This window comes from Zootermopsis nevadensis, unplaced genomic scaffold (assembly GCF_977971745.1).
Source record: "Zootermopsis nevadensis isolate Lab colony 2312 unplaced genomic scaffold, Znev_1.0 Znev_ptg000018l, whole genome shotgun sequence".
Classification (NCBI taxonomy): Eukaryota; Metazoa; Arthropoda; class Insecta; order Blattodea; family Termopsidae; genus Zootermopsis; species Zootermopsis nevadensis.
The window spans coordinates 4,553,375-4,570,992 of record NW_028259150.1 but is presented as its reverse complement, the minus strand read 5'-3'; the positions used below and the strand labels follow the sequence as shown (position 1 = coordinate 4,570,992).

The following is a 17,618-nucleotide window of genomic DNA, read 5'->3' as shown; positions in this document are numbered from 1 at the left end:
TACATGACATAAACATACACAGTTACGCAACAGCAGATACTGGCAGAATTGCACGCTCTGATTTTGGTAAGTCAACAAAAATACCGCTTTGAGGGAATGTAGACTTCAAGGTTAGCTTGAAAATTAATATAATATAATTTACTCCGCTTTGTATTGAAATATTTCGTCACGGACCGCCCACATAAACTTATGTAATATATCAGTTGATTAAGGCAGTATGTGTCTGTGATCTGTATCACCTTCTGCAGACTATTAATCTGATTAACACGTTATATGAAGGCCCGAATGTTGTTTTATAACACCTTGACTCGGCGAACCGATCTGTTCTGGTTAGAAATATTTCAGTCTAACGGTGAGATGACGTGTCACGATTTCCCTCTCGTTAAAATCCACCAAAGTGCCAACAACAGCGAAATTAAGAGGCAAATAAAAGGTACGATAAAACCATTAACTGTAAAACATTATTCAGTACCACGGGTTATTCGCTTTGTTCTGTTACCAGCCGAAATTTGACTGTTCTTTTACGTATGGTAGGTGCCTTGGCCCATTGAGCAACTATCAGCTTCTATATAAGTAATTACTCTATTTCATGGATCTATTTGTTATCGGAAAAGGGGTTTATAACAACCTCGTTGGATTAAGAGGAATTTTTTTAGCAATTCAGACCGAGGTTTATCGTAATACTCCTGAGTCTCCCCTGGAAATGTCCTGCCTCAAAATTATTAACACTTGCTACTTATGTCCTTTTCCATTCCATTGGGCACTATAATCTATACAGTTGAAGTGCTGTGTTTAAATAACCCAAGAAACAAACCTGGCATTTGTTGTTTTTTTCTTCTTCTAAATGTTGGGTACAGTTAAGTAAGTGTAATCAGTTTTGTTGACAATTTCATATGAAAGTACAGAGACTTAGATTGCCAGGAACTATGCACAAACCAGATTTGTTGGTTACACAGGCCTTGAACGTTTCTTATTTTATTTTGAGATAAATAGGAACTTCTGTGTGTCCTTTTTGGCAGAACCACAAAATAGTAGGTTGATTGTGTGGCCTTCTAGTATGTGACGCCTTTGAGTCTTGTAAGCAGTTACCGGCGTTACGAAGCAATTCAACAACGCATCGCCATCATCTTCAGGGGTCTCAGATTTCACATAAAATAATAACAGATTAAAGTTGTGTTATATAGGATGATGATTGAAAAGTCACGCAACCCATTCCCGACACATGTTATATTTGTCAAACAATAAATTACATTGAAATTAGAAAACAAAAATTTATCGTATATTAAGCATTGAAATGTTCTCCGCGTTCGGTGAAGCTTTCACTCTTTTACTCGTGTTTGATGCTACCTCCTGAAGAGTTCTGTGTCACGGAAACGGCTCACCAGACGAGCGGTTGTCCATTTGTCTGACTCAGGAGAATCGGGAAATATACCCCTAACTTATTCTGGCAAGTTAAGTGAGAATAATATGGCGGGTAGTGTTTGACAGTGCACCCTCTTTGCGCCTATGAAAAATACATCCTTGCATTTCGATTGTTAAAGTCAACTGACGGACTGGCGCGAGCAGGTTGCAACATGACCTGACCTGCGCAGGCTCTTATATAGTTTGAGCGATGTATCTCTTTATTAATCTAATCAAATGTTATAGAATTGCAATCATCAATAAATATTTTAATATGGGTTGCGTGACGTTACGGTCAGCTTGTAGTAGGCGGGGGACTAGTGACACAAGCCTGTTTCTTTCTTATAAATTGTGTTATGTTTTATTAGACAGGTAATTATTAGGACTTCCGCTGCTATTTTATTAGATTTAAGAATGCTTATCTACAATTACTATCGATCAGAATCGCATTCAGTCTGCTAACAAATAAAAAGCAAAATTAAATTTTCTGATCCACAAAAACAACACTAGTGAAAGGCCGCCCGGTAAACTAAGCAGACAAACTCATCAAGAATTCACTGGAGTAGGTACTAAAATCTCCGACTCCGACCCCAACTTCTTCATAAAAGTTGTATATCTATTAATAAGGGTAAACCAACTAAAATGGTAAATAGCACCATAAGAGATTTCATCACCACCACGTGAATCATCAGCCTACTTTTTAGAATTTTAACCTATATTTAAATATACGTCTAATGGTTATTGCAGAAATCGGTTGATTTGTAGACAGTTTGTATTCTTAAGGTACCAGAGCCAAAGTTACAAAGCATTATTCCCACACCATGTTGCTCAACGCGTCGTTGAATCTCCCTAAGCATGAGGCCGCCGGCGGCTCACTCTGTATAGAGATTGTTCTTAAGATTTTATATCGAGGTCGGAATCGGAGTCGGGACGTTTTTACCGACTCCGACTCTACCTAAAGTTGCTTCCGTCTCCGACTCCACAGTTCTGCCCTAAACGCCGGTAAGGAATCAAAATATGAAAATCGTTGTTGAACAGGTTTTCTCAAGTAAATGTCCCCAAATTATCGCGATTGCAGTTCGTCATGGTTTTTCTTAGCCTTGAAGCAGATGCTGGTGTAATACCTTAAACCAGGCGAAGATCACCTCTTCGCCCACCTTTTTGAAATTAACGACGCGACGTTAAGAAAAATTAATGAAATTCGAATTTAACAATTACATTACTAACTAGTCAGTTGTAATTCCTGGCGGTCTCTGTACAGATGGGCGTATTTGAAGACAAGTAGGCGTCAGAATGTCCTCCCGAAATGTTTTTGTTAAAGTATATCATCATCATAAAACAGACCAAGAATTAGATCACATTGAGCCCGTTCCGGTCTAGTTCGTCAAAAAACTTTCTGAAGGCCACCCTTTCTTCCTAATCCATATGGTTTTAAGTTTTTGTAGCTTTGTTATGTCGGGGTCCTAATTGTCAAAATGCATAATTTTACTGGTTTAAATATCTTGCCCAGTATAAACAGTATTTTTAGTTCTTTTAATTTATTTTATTGTACATTCAAGTGCATTTAGCTAAAGTAGTGAATTTAATTTTAGCGTCTCTAATTCTGGTTGTCTTCTGCTTTCACTTTTTAGTCTTTACTCCGATATAAATGTGTCAGTAAAGTTAGGGTATTGTACATTCTTAATTTAGAGTGTTTCTGGAATTTTGATGATTTAAAAAATTGTTCATAAAGTCTGTGAATTTTAGGAATTTGAAATTTTAACTTTATAACTTTTCTTATTTGTATGACATTGCTCTTCCGAATTAAATTAACTATAATGACTTGTATTAATATATTGTTTATTTTTTCTTTTACTGTTTTGTTTCTTGTTGGGTTCTGATTCACAAAATGCCACTACTTTTTTACTTTCTTAAATTTTCATAATTACCTTAATATTTATTTGTTTAGTTTATGAGTTATTATCTGCAGTTTATCTATTGATTTTCACTTCTTTTTAAATAAAAGTAAATAAAATTACTTATTGCTTAGACTTATAATTATATGAATACTGAAAAGAGGAAAATCTGCAATATGTTTTAATATTTGGATCTAATGAATAGAATCATCTCATAACTAAAACAGCTCGTCTGCTTGCAACCATAAATTGAATCTTTATCTCAAAGACGTCTCCAGGGAAGGAGAACATACCCATATCCTTCGTAATACGGACCAGAAGACATTCACAGCGAAAACTTGGAATGTGCAAGGCATTGTGAGTCATTACTTCAAGTTTCTAACAGAGATGTTGCAGTGTTTACCTAAACGGTGGAAAGACTCCAGTAAACATGCGATTTAAACGCGTTAGGCACCGAGCTGACACGTGAAGATACAAAATTACGAGAAGAGTATATACTACACGCACTACGCAAGAGCAGGAGAAGTTGCCGCACAGACAGGCACTAAAGGTTATCCTGTGACTGTACATGCCGTACGTAAGATGTGTATTAGAAACGGCGAACTGTAGTCGGAACATACACATGTAATTATCTAATACATATTAGTAGATCACAATTGGCTTCTTGCAATGATTGGATCCTCAGTCTTTTATCTTCCCTTTCTTTGTTTTTTTGTTTATATATTTCTCTCTCTGATCTTTCTTCCTTCTCTTCTTTTCTTGTAGAACAGCCAACAAAATAACTTTGTCTATTCGCACGTAACAACTCTAGAGAGGATGAATGTATTTTAGCGAAATTTGATATTGGGGGCTTTCACTGAAAATTGTTGACACATTTCAGCTTTGGTAAAGATCAGACAGAAATGAAGAGGATTTATATAACGACCTACATGCGTTTTAGGCGCGTTGGCATCTCTGTAGAGCGCCTGTTATTCTGCGGGAAAGTGACACCAGCTGGAGATTCCCCCTGTTATTACGAAGGTCAGATTATGGGGAGCGCGCCAAACTTAAGCCGTGCGTACACTTCCTAATTTGTTTCCCTTTTTCGTCCTTCTCTTTTTTTCAGTATCTCTGTCTCCCTTTATTTTTATTTATTAAAATTCGTTTCATTAGTTGTCTGCTGCTTTTTTCTGTGTGCTTATCAGTTTATTTTTAATCTCTACTTAAAATGCCTATCGTATAAATACTTGATAGATTGAATTCCAAAGCATCGTCAACCACTGAAGGTTTTAAAACGTTCCGTTTATTACATCAGTTTGTAGGTTATGTTGCGGACGTTTGTCGCCTCGCATCGTTCACAGAACCGAATATAATACGCCCATTGTTCTCCACGTCTTGGATAAGCGAAATTACTTTCGCTGAAAGAGTAAGGAATAGACGAGAGGAGTTAGAACTCCTGGAATAAACACGTTAACTGCAGTTTACCTTGAAACACAATGGTTTCAACTTGGTTAAAATTCATTACTTAGAAGCTAATAGTCGCTCAGCTAGTCAATAAATTACCAGCCTTTTTATGGAACAAGCAGCTTTGTTATGCTCACAAAAGGCCGCTGCTGGTCCGCGTCTTGTGCCAGAAGAGTTCAGTACACGCCCACACTATTTCACTAAGACTGATTCTGTTTTCCTTTCATCTACACCCAAGTCCCTCACCTCTCACCTTTCCCTTAAATTTTTCGACTAAAATTTTGTGCACGTTTCTTATTCCTTTTATGTGCTACATGTCCTGCCCATCCAACCCTCTTTGATTTGATGACCCTGAAAATTGTTAAGGGGCACAAATTACGAAGAATTTGTCTCGAACCTTCTGTCATTTCATCTTATTCCAAGCATTCTTCTAGGCACCCTGTTCTCGAACACTCTCAGCCTCTGTTCGGTGCTTCAGTACTGAACACAGTTCTGAGCCAGTGCCTACCTAATACTACACGTACTCGCTCGGAGTCTGCATCATAGGATGTCTTAATGTCATTGTTCCATTTCCTCTTCCCTCTTCGTTGTGGCTGCTTTCCAACATGTTTATCATCATAATTCTGTTATCTGCCTTGACTGCACCAAGCTAATCTATAGTTTTCGGTCATTGTAAACTTCATTGATTTAAACTCAATAAAATGCTATTACTGGGCAGCCAGTTGAGTATGCTTGATATGCCTGTCCTTTATCATTTGTTTACTTCCCACGTCCTACATCAAAATACTTCATATTCTTTTCATATTCCTGTAAATTACATTCTTGTCTCGAAAGAATTGGCTTTGTGTAACAGAGAACTCTTGTACATTGTGTACACTGACGACATCAAATGCGACTGTAATTTCCCGGCTCGCGGAATGAGTGACGCCCATTCAGTTTGAATTTTAGAGTGAGCACGGTTTCAGGGCAGTGACGTTTTAGAGGAATACTGACGGGAGAACACGAATGTCGAAGGACACATACCTTGGTATCTGTATTCGAATTTGAATTTGAAACTGAGATCCGCGGAACTGTTTCCACTCTCAGTCACAAATTACAAAAGTTTAAAACATAACGGAACCGTTGTATTTATGTTATACAGTGGCTTAGAGAAGCAAACGTAGTGGTTTCAAAACACCTTAATTGTTTTTATTGCGTTCGTATTTTAGAAACAGATACTATTTTGTATACCTCGCTGTAATGTAATTCCACGTTTTAAGTTAAACGTCTACGAGTCTTAACTTTCAAATTTATTACGGCAGGGTTTTACAGATTTAAATTTGATTTGAAGTTCTCATGGCGGCGAATTCGAAGTTGTTTGTTGTCTGGGTTGTGACGTCGTGTAGTCTGGTAGCTTGATCGCGGTGATCATGGTGGCAAGAAGTACCTGTGAAGCTTCGGTAATTTGCCAGACTACGCGGCGCTGTATTCCAGAAGCCAACTTCGTGGATTCAGCTAGTTCAGAACATGTTCTCTGGTGGCCTTTTAGTAAATCTGCGATAAAGATTATGGTCTCCTGAAAAAAGGGAATTGCATGCACACTGAATTTTCATCGACTACTCGAGGGCCGCATGTCCGTTGATTCGGTACGTAGGTGAATGGAGGGTTATAGAAGTTAGTTACAGGCTTTTACCAGTATTTTTACTTAGGAATTTACGTCTCTGCCCAAATAATTCCTGCGTTAATTGAATTCAGATCCTGTGGTTTGTTTAACTCTTAAAATTGGGGTGTGCGTGATGGTCGTAGAAAGTTCCGTATGGAGTTCGTGTTTTGTAAGCAACTTACATACATTTTCTTTAATTTCAGGGTGGAATCTGGTGGAATGCATGGATTCGATCACAGTGCCCTCCAGGAATCATGTAAGTAGTGCACATATATACAATTTGCCCTATATAATGGCCGTTACTTAAAACGATTCCTTGAGTATAATGGTTTTGCTCAGAGGAGTTTTAAATGTATTTACCTCGTATTTCAAGGATATTTCTTATCCTTAGGAAAGTGAACTTTATCCCACCCAGCACTTAATACTTTTTCTCATTACGTCTTCCGTGCAGTACTGAAGATAGCCCGGTAACGTGAGGTGGGTTATTTTTAATTTGTTTTATTTGTCGTCTTATTGTTCAGCATAAAGGCCATTATAAGAAAAGTCTATAACTTCGAATAAGATAATTGTTTCAGATGCTAAGTTCATTCGAATATCTGATATGTTATAGTTTTTGGCACGGGAAGAGTTTGATAAATGAAAGCAGGGTGTGATAAAACTCTCATATAAGGGGAACATAAGAAATACAAGGCATTGAAGTAACCTATTTAGTGTTCCCGTATTACGTAACTCCTTTCAGACTTAGTATTGGTTATTGAAGTACAAATTGTTTATTTACCGGCATTCCATTTACAACCTTTTTCCATATTTTATAAGACACGCAAGTTTTGTTTCGCCATACCTGTTGGTCTGAAGAGAATCAAAAATTTTGTAATGTCAACACGTTTCTGTAAAATCAACCTTCACGCACGAATGTCACATTTAAGACGTTTGTAACATAAATTATTTACAGTTTGTTTAATTCCAAATTCAGATCAAGTCATGCACTGATATGAATACTTATTCAAGATGGAATTGTATATTTTTATAGACCTAATTGTAAGCAAGTTAATACATAATGGCGCACAATTGAACAGTGTAGATTATGTCTCTTGTTAAGTGAATTTTTGAACTAATTTTCTTCCACATCAGTACAAATTATATTCAGTAGACTTTTCGTGCTCTTAAGGCTATAGACTTGGGTTTGTTTAAAAGTACAGCAACTCCTAGCTGCGAACGCACGTATAGATTTGCACTGAAACGGTTTCGATCGTATGACCATCTCCGTAGAGCTAAATTACATTGTTATATTATAAAGCTGAAATACTGAAATATAAAATTAATCAGGTAAGTTATCATATGACCAGAAGTCTGTAGAATAGTAAAATAGGCTTTATGAGTCCGGCCATGAACTCGTCTATTTTAATCCACTTTGCTATCCGATCGACTGGCGGATTTGTATATCTCAAGGTCACCGGATTTGAGCGTTTCTGCTTCTGTCAGTGTCCTTGATTTAGTAGGTACGTGTTCTTATAACAAACTTGGCAATTAGTCACGGCATAGTCCGGAAAATTGTTTTCTTACGTTTATATGTGGTTGAATGTTTTGTTTGTTTGCTTTTGTTAGTAGCGTTTTGTTCAGCGTCTTCTGGATCCCTACATCGCAGTTTTATTCTGTACGAAGAGACGAACTATTACACGTATAGTAATCAGTTCAGGATATAGAACCAAATTTGTTATATACAGTGAACGAACGGTATTAACCGTGAAATTATTAATCGCAGTGTAATCAGTTTCATTATTAGTTGCTGCGTGAGTGTATGACTTCTTTTTAGTTCTACAGCGTAATGTTTGCCTGTCTGCCCATCTCAAAATATTGAATGGATTTAATTTAAATCCAGTCATGAAATCTATTGACTTTACAAGTTTTTATTAATATACATCCATTATTACTCCTAATTTAAACTGAAATCGAACTTAATCGATTCTCTCAAATACGAAAGTTAGTATAAGCCATAAAACATCTAATTAATTCCTAACAGTTGTATTTAAAAAATGTTCCGATATGAAAGAGCTACTCTCTATCACTGGACCAGTGATAGAGATTAAGCTCTTTCTGACGAACCCAACTGAGTAGGTACCTCCCTCTCGCCTGAAGACGGAAACAGAGCCAGTTTCCGAAACATCGTGATTTTTATTTTAAGCAAATACGATGGAAAAAGTCTAGATAGCAAATAATTTTAAGTGTGATCCACCATCGTCAGAACCCTGTAGTTGAAATACTGATAACTAAATGTGTCACCTGCTCGAAAATTCAGAAACTGTGCGTTTTGCGATAGTGTTTATGGATTTCGTATTGTTGCAACTGCTATTAGTTTTGTAGTAAATTTAATTGCAGTAAATGAACATCAAGCCCCATGTTGTATGAATAATAATAGCAAATCATGCATTTAGAGCAGATTTGTACTCCATTGAAGTACTTCTTCGACATTTTCCAGGAGGCGTTGAGGATAATCACTAAATGCCTGTTAGGATAGCCAGGCACCAGCCTTTGGTTTGAATCCAGTACTCCCGAATACGAATCAGAACTAACCGTATCTCGGCCTAGTATTTGGACCTTTTGTTTAAGGAAACAGTCAGTTTCTTTTCTCAAATGTGTTATTACTCTGCAGTAATTTGGGTTTATTTTAATATTACTGAATGAGAATGTCGGGAATCATATTTTGTTACATATTAATATAACTTTAAATGTTTTTGAGGACAGCTGTGCGAACCGTAAGTAATGCCAGCCGGTTTATCGGCCAAAATTTAATCTTAACACAAGTTAAATTTTCAAGGGTTCAAACAATGTTGTAATGCATTCAACATTTCTGGTTTTATTGACTTCACGCCTCGTTCAGTGTTCTAAATCAAGACTAATGCGTTTCGTGAGCAGGCTCTGCTCCCACGTTCAGGTGGAAAACTTATTCTGGTGCGTCAGATAGAAAGGGTTAGTCCCAGTCTTTGGCCACCTTAAGTAAATTTATCGGAACCTGATAACCACAATGGGGTTTGGGCTAGAAATTAAATTGGATTATGTAATTATGCTTGTGTAGTATGTCTGGTTTTATGTTTTCTTACGTAACACCATAATTGTTTGCTCCAGGTCCTATGATTTCTTGCTGACAGTACTTGGCTTCAGTGATTATCAGGTTTCAGTTAGTTGATTTGAAGTGTCCAGGGATTGGGTTGGTCCAGAATGGATTTTCACCTGAAGACGGAAGTAGAGCCAACACCCGAAACGTAGTGTCTTGTTTCAGAAAATTAAACGACGGATGGAGTCCAGAAAACTAGCAAAATTTAACAGGTTAAACTTGTTACCACAAAGTTAGACCCGATATTTGTATTTTATCCGCTACTTAACATACTTCTGACAGAAGCAACTGTAAAACGGTAGGCGAGTGGTGATAATTAAATCAATATTCGTGGTAGAAACTAATATTTTTAAAGCAATAACTTTTCAATGTTGCCATATTCATGCGCAAGGGTTATTTCTATCGGTTACGTATTTCCTGCAGGCTGAACTAAAATTCCATACTTATTACTTAAGTAATGAAATCACATAAACATTCTCGACCTTCAGTTCAAGATTTGAAAGTGTTTTACGCATCAAATTGAATTATATGCTGTGACAATGTGAAAGGATCTGATACTTTTATGAACAAACAGGGGTGTATAAAGACACCTGGAAGATATGTGGCTCCCTGTGTCAAATCCCATTGCAGGTGTTAACAAACTTTAAGGCATCCAGCACAAATTGAGATGAATACAATCATAATTTTCTACCAAAGCATAAGTAATTTGTTTTAAATTTCAAGTACTTTCAATGCGTACGAATGCTCTTGATCCTACTTTTACTTTCTCTATTTCATCCGGAGTGCGCCTGCTGTATCCAAACCACGTGACTTAGCCTTTGATATTTCCCTGAATCACACCGAAACCAGTGGTAAAATAGACTACTATTGCTTCATATTTAGGAGCTCCAGGGTCAAATTCTCTGCCCAAAGACCAGCAGTTTTAAGGGGTTTCTTGGTATTTCTCAGTCCTTTCAATCAAATCCTTGACAATTTATCAAAACTGATACTTCCCTATTTGTTTTTGATAATTAGTTTGCTGTTTCATTCGACGCCTTATAACTTTTGTAGTTGGGATAGCGGGAAAAGGAAGATCCATGTGATTCAGTTACGAGCACACAGACCGGAAGACATTAGTCAATAATTTTTAACCTAATTCCACGAAACAGAGTCCTTGTCAAGCTAACAGTTGCTCAGCTAGGCAAGAAATTACCATAATATTGGTTTTGTGGTTTATGCCCTTACATAATTTAAATAAAACCAATGCTGAATCATTAGTTACAAATTTGTTACGTACACTAAATTTTGTTTATTGCCCTACATAAAATTACTATCTTACATTGTACGTCCAAAAATATAAAACGCAGGACGTAGTAAGATCAGTAATTTTATGTGAACGCATAGCTGACCGAAAGGGGGCCTGAGAATTCCTGCAGTGGCCGAAACTTATAGGACAATGAGTAGCACTTATAGGGTGCATAATAACAGCAGTATCTGATGAGTAGCGTTAAATTCAGTCAGGCTTGTATGGAATCCGATGGCTCATGCTTGACGTGTTGTGGGCATAAGTCATGGTTAGAGTGGTTCTCGAACCCACGATGTCATTACTCGATAGACACCCCCCCTTCCATGCCCATAGACTGCGCGGCCATTTTGTTTGACATTTAGGATAGGTTAGGTTAGAATCACAAAATTATGAGATTGATAATTTATAATTCTTACCAGTATTCGCGTACAGATGCCGTCATATGTTCTTTCACAATTTATTTTATTTTCGCGTGGCTGTTTATCATTATTTTATTGTAACCAGATAGGTTCTGGAGCCAGAAGTTTGTAAAACAGTAATATAAATAATTTTAAAGTACTCGAATAATAGAAGTTCTTCTCCTATACGAATCTAAAATAAAGGTTACCTTTGTACAAATCTAATATAGCCTTTGGTTCTGGAGGGCAGCTTTGTGTATAGTGGCAAAGCAAGTTGTAGTCGTTCAGCTTTTTGAATTGTATTCTGTTCTAGTTGATTACTTAGCAGAAACGGCTTTCCAGGAATGAAGTACATAAGTATTTTTTGAAAATATTGTTTGTCTTTATTTTGTCCTTGAAAGTAAGTAGGAGGTAAACCGCTGAGGTGCACGAAACCCTTTGTCAGGATAGCCGGTCCGAGTGCACGTTTGTTAGGGCCGTTTCACACATACACGTCGACCGTCCAAACGGCACCGTTTACACGGAACGGTGAACATTTCACACACAACTGATCATACCCGGAGCCGGTTATTCTGTTTTTTGTTGCCAACATAACTTGACAGTAAAACAAAAAGTCTATAGCCCGAAGGTACATAGAATGCTCGTTTGGAATATTAAATAATAAATGAAGGATCTTTCATCGAGCTATAAACTTGTAACCTGATTTTGCTGTAGACATCGTCAAGGCTTGTGTTGTTTTATACAACTTTGTTCAGGAGAGAGACGACTACGAGCCAGAGGATACATTGACAATCACAGGACTTGATAAAATACGTGGTGAAGACGTAGTGTGCTGAGGAATATCAGCAAACAATGTGAGAAATCTTTTACCTGACTACTTCTTAACACCTGTTGGATCTCTGAAATGGCAGCTTTCAAAGATTTAATTTCATGAACGTTAATCATATCTTTATAGCTATACCTATATTTAATTGTAGAACAATTCATAATTCATTTCATTGTAGAAAGTTTAGTTTTAACAATGGTCAACATAATGATAAAAAATTGTTAACAAATTGCAACTATTGTGTAATAAAACTTTTCATTACATTTCAATTCAAACAACAATAAACTAAAGAATAAAACTTACCAAAGATATTTTTTTCTTTGTCTTCCAGCTCCTCAAAATCACTTTTCAGTTCTAGGAAAACTTCCCTCCAAGCATTTTTCGTTTCGTTTCTGTCTTTGTACAAAACACTTGTTTTGTCCCAAAGTACTGGCATCGCTTCAATTAAAGAAATTAGATAATCAATGTCAACATGTACATTTGTCATATTGCGTGATATAAATTCACAAAGTTGGTACATAAGTTACGAAACCGGGCATTATACACGGCACGTGTGAAGGAAGCCATTAAACTGTTCACTAGAATACCAAGTGGTGCGCCGTTAGGACGGTCACGGCTCCGGGTTTTGTAGTGGGAAGACACGGCGACTTCACGGTAGACCGTTACCGTATAGACGGCACCGGTGCATGTGTAAGCTCCCGTATAATCTTCGACCTTTAACCGTGTAAACGGAGCCGTTTGGACGGTCGCCGTGTATGTGTGAAACGGGCCTTACGTAGCGTTTCTTGCAGTGAGCCACCGGCATTCTGTTGTGAACACGGTATTGAAACTTTGGGCTCCATAAAAGTGGACAGATTCTCTATCCGCTGAGCGGTTCTTAATTTTCCAATAATAATTCTGTGTAATACACGAAGGTTCTCGTCATGCGCACGATATTTTCTTTTATATTTGATTCCTATAACTTGTATTAAAGTACGTGCAATTTGCTTTCCCTTCACTTACCGGTTTCTTTGACGCCCTTGGGTTTTATTCACACACGCAACAATATAATGATTTATATCTTAATTGCGTCATGCTTGTGTTCTTCAATACAATAATTTTATTCACCGTCTTTTACACAAGCTTATAGATTGTTAAAATCACATAAAATTATAACATTTCAACATTTGATATTGTTACATTTTAAAATGACGACATGTTTCGATGTTCATTCCATCATCGTCAGGTCTATCAATTAAAATTAAAAACTGTTGCACTTGCTGCCCTGCGTATACTGATTTGTTCTACCCGTTAGATTTTATTTGTTTAAGCTCCAGGCAACAGTTTTTAATTTTAATTGATAGACCTGACGATGATGGAATGAACATCGAAACATGTCGTCATTTTAAAATGTAACAATATCAAATGTTGAAATGTTATAATTTTATGTGATTTTAACAATCTATAAGCTTGTGTAAAAGACGGTGAATAAAATTATTGTAATATAATGATTGTTCCATAGGTCTTGTCTTTAGTGTTTGGTAGGCAAAAGACTTTTAAATGATCTTAAGCGAAATGTTATATTCCGAATGTAGTAGTTCGAGTAAAATCATTTTTGTTCTGATTGAATGGTAAAAAAAATAGCATCGGTGATACTTGGGCTTGTATGCAGCTGTAACAATAGCATGACGATTACGATGACGACAATAGATCAAGATGGTTGTGCAGTCAATCGATATCGCAGTTCCACTTAACAACAATTTAAGAAACAGGAAGTAGCAGAGGCCTAAAACAGATACTGAATAAAATCTTCTCGGGCAATCAGCCGCATTAACTGGTTACCATAGTAAACCGACGTTTCGGGAACCAACTCTGTCCCCATCATCAGGGTTCTGATGTGACTGGGTACCTCGGAAGTCGCCTGTGCGATGGGGACAGAGTTGGTTCCCGAAACGTCGGTTTACTACGGTAACCAGTTAACGCGGCTGATTGCCCGAGAAGATTTTATTGATTGTACTCACCGCGAAAGTCTCAAATCCTATATTAACAGGTACTGAAGTCTGTACACTCCAGACCAATTATAATTTCATCATCTTGTGCTGTTCGTAGATACATGGGAGAGCAAATGAAGCCACTCAGAACTAATAAATATCCTGCTATTATAATTATAATCTGTTGCATGATGAGAAGATCATTACCCGATCCTAATCGGCCATCTTAAACGATAAGGATACTTGGCATAAATCCGTGTATATGTATGTAATGTACCTGTTTAGCAACTAAGAGTATAATAATAATAATAATATTAATGTGTAAAGTAAAAGTAAAAGTAATTCTAATAATTGTAAGAGCAACTGGAACTGTTTCCAAGTCACTCAAAAATATTTGACCAACGTCTCGGGCGAACACAACATTAGGGAACTTCGGAAAACCGCCATTCTAGGAATATCATACATCATTCGAAAGACGCTCATGTAAAATACTTAATGCCTCACGCGAAATTTGTTTAATGCCCGTAACACGTATTAAAAAACAAAATGTCTTTCAGAAATAGCTGCTGCACTATGTACCTCAGGAGCAACGTTTGTCTCAGGTACATAGAAGTAAATACCCTGGAAAATGGTGAATATATGGAATCATGAAGATTTCGGTCTTCTGGGTTGTTGCGCCGTGTAGTCTGGTCGATATTAACCAACGTTTCAGAGGTCATACTGCCTCCGTCATCAGAGCGATAAGTATGACGATTTCTGCCTTCTGGGTTGTTGCGCTGTGTAGTCTGGTCGATGTTAACCAACGCCCTGATGACGGAGGCAGTATGACCTCTGAAACGTTTGTTAACATCGACCAGACTACACAGCGCAACAACCCAGAAGACCGAAATCTTCATACTCACCGCTGTGAGAACCTCAAGTCTTACAGATGGAATCATAATAATAATAATAATAATACATATGAAGAATATTTGTATTTAGAGTTACAGAGATTTATATTAGATCTTTGATAAACACATTAAAGGATCAACCTAGAGCGAAACATTCATGTTAACCGTGTTAGCTTGGCTAACACTTTGAAAAACTAAAACTAAAAAGTCTTCTGTATCGCTTTTGTGGTTCAGTGGTACTCCATGCACAGGACAGTAGAACTGATTAGATAAAACGCATCGTTGGTCAGATTGTCGAAGTTAACGCTCGCGGCGAGCACCTGAATGCATAAACGCTTCGCTTCTGGGTCAAACCTGCATACGCTCCGCGTCATCTCCTGATTCATTAGCCTTGACACTCACGTTTTGTTGGTGAGAGGCATGTGGTAACGTTAGTGGGGATCCATGATTGCACGGTCCATTAATTCATTCTGCAAGGCCAAGGTCAGCCATTCTGTTCTATGCAAACGTAATAATGAATTCAGAAATATTGTGATTGTAGTTTATCGCCTTTTAAAGATCAAACTGTGAAACTGTTAAATTCCTTTCTTTAATTAAATGGTGGCCTGTCAAACTCACCAGCATAAAACCGACCGCTTGAATCCGCCTCCAGACTCTCGCCAAATGCATACTCCGCCAGACCCCTCCATAGACGCCGCCATAGCCTCGTTTGCATTTGTGGCTTCCAGTCGCCACCGTCAGAAATTAATTTAAATTTGTTCTGTATCGCACGGACAACGCACTCGTACAGCCAAGTCCGACGGACATTGGTTGTTATATTAGGTGTAGATAAATTAATTTTTTAAGCAATTTGTTCTTATGTCCTTTTTCGCAAAGCTGTTGCCTAGCAGTGTCTATCCATCCTGCCATCCACCGTTTCCTGACGTGCACAACTTTTTGTTATGTGGAAGTTCAGTGTTCAGCGCTTTAAAGAGTTGCATTTATAGCCTATTTCCCGTATTTTATAGTGAAAACCAGGCTTATGTCATGAAAATATTTGTCATGTGTTCAGAGGTCTGTCCATACCTAGTAAATACTGGACCAATCGAATTGTATCTTCATAAAACGAGGTGCAAAACCATGAAACTGGAGACCATCTCATCATTGCACTTTTAATTGGCTCTCACAGCCAGAAGTAAAATGGCGACCGCGTGAATATTATTAAAAGGGAGCTACTGCATCGTCACACAGTGTAGGGTCTTGATATTTTGTTTGGTAATATATATTTGAAAAATATTCAACTTATATTGAGATATTTTTTATCAAATCTAAAACTTCTTGACGATGGTGAAGAGTCAATTGAATAAAAATTTCCTTGGATATTGTCCATCGTCTAGTAAATATAAAACGTAAAACGACGTTTCGGAGATGGGACTCTATCTCCGTCTTCAGGTTCCTACACAGTTGGGCCCACTAGATAGAGCTATCTCCGGAGATAGGGATTAACTCTATCTAGTGGGCCCAACTGTGTAGGAATCTGAAGACGGAGATAGAGTCCCATCTCCGAAACGTCGTTTTACGTTTTATATTTACTAGACGATGGATAATATCCAAGGAAATTTTTATTCAACTGAGATATTTTTTGTATAATGTAAAACAGTTGGCATAAATACGAAATATAGTAGTATTTATATTTCAGTGTTATAGCAGTTCGGAAATGTAGTGTGTCCACTAACAAAGTTAAATGCAACTGTCACTTCTCGGTTCCCGCCTGTAACTGCATGACTCACCGCAAATCCATAACAGCAGTGCCGCTAAAATTGTTCACACGCCAGTGCAACAATCTAACATAGTGTTAATTACTGGTTATTGTTGTGTTTGTGCGGATATGGTTCGATAGACCCATAAAAAGTGTGTTTTCATGCACTAATCGTAGATGCCTTGGACAAGAAACTGGCATCCGGAAATCGTCTTCAGCAAACAAAGCGACATAGCTGCTTTAACCTCGGTCGTACAAGGCCACTTCAGTTCTTTGTTTCCGCTTGCCCTGGTTAGTAGGATTAATTTCTGAAACTGTATTTTCAGTCACTTCATGATGGTGAATTTGACTCTGATTTGCCTTCCTTGTTCTGATGAGGCGTGATTTCATTTGCACGGTTAAATTTATAAAAAAAAAAACAGTCAGGTTTACTGGGTCACTTGATGCTTCCAAAAATAAGTGGTACTGAGTTCTAGAGAGTGTGTGTTTATGCAGGGACAGCGTATTCAAAACATCTCATAACATAGGCAAGTTCATGTTTTTGGTTTTAAGGAGTGATAATTGAATCGTATCGAAATGCTGTAGCGCTTGACAGTGACTCATGTAGTTTTACTTTTGTTAGTAGACTTACTGTACTGAATATGGGCTTATAGGTTACTGAATTTTGCATCAAACATTTGTATTAGGAATTACCAGGCTATTTTTTCTTAATAATTTCCATTGCCATCATTAACATAACCACAATCATCAGGCTAGAGGCATCTACATAGTTGGGTCCGTTAGACAGCGTCAGCGTCAGACTAGCTCTGTCTAACGGACCCAACTGAGTAGGTACCTCTCTGAAGACGGAAACAGAGCCAGTTTCCGAAACGTCGTGGTTTTCTTCTTTTTAAACAAGGATGATCGAAAAAGTCTAGACAATGAATAATTTTAAGTGTAATCCACCATCGTCAGAAACCTTTAGAGTTAATTCATAGGAGTATCTAACTGTTGACATAAGCTTGTGTATCATTACAAA

General features: G+C 37.5%; 1 protein-coding gene across 2 annotated transcripts in view; it reads left to right on the top strand.

The window, feature by feature from the left end:
* The window catches only part of LOC110837383 (sodium-coupled monocarboxylate transporter 1), a 134,916-nt gene that overhangs the window by 72,236 nt on the left and 45,062 nt on the right, over positions 1 to 17,618 (top strand). The window contains exon 2 of one of the 2 annotated variants that reach the window (XM_087351157.1): positions 6,585 to 6,637. The gene's annotated coding sequence lies outside the window, so the exon portion shown is untranslated. Of the gene's footprint in view, positions 1 to 6,584; positions 6,638 to 17,618 lie in introns of those variants that run through there. The other variant, XM_022079453.2, reaches the window with a different exon arrangement.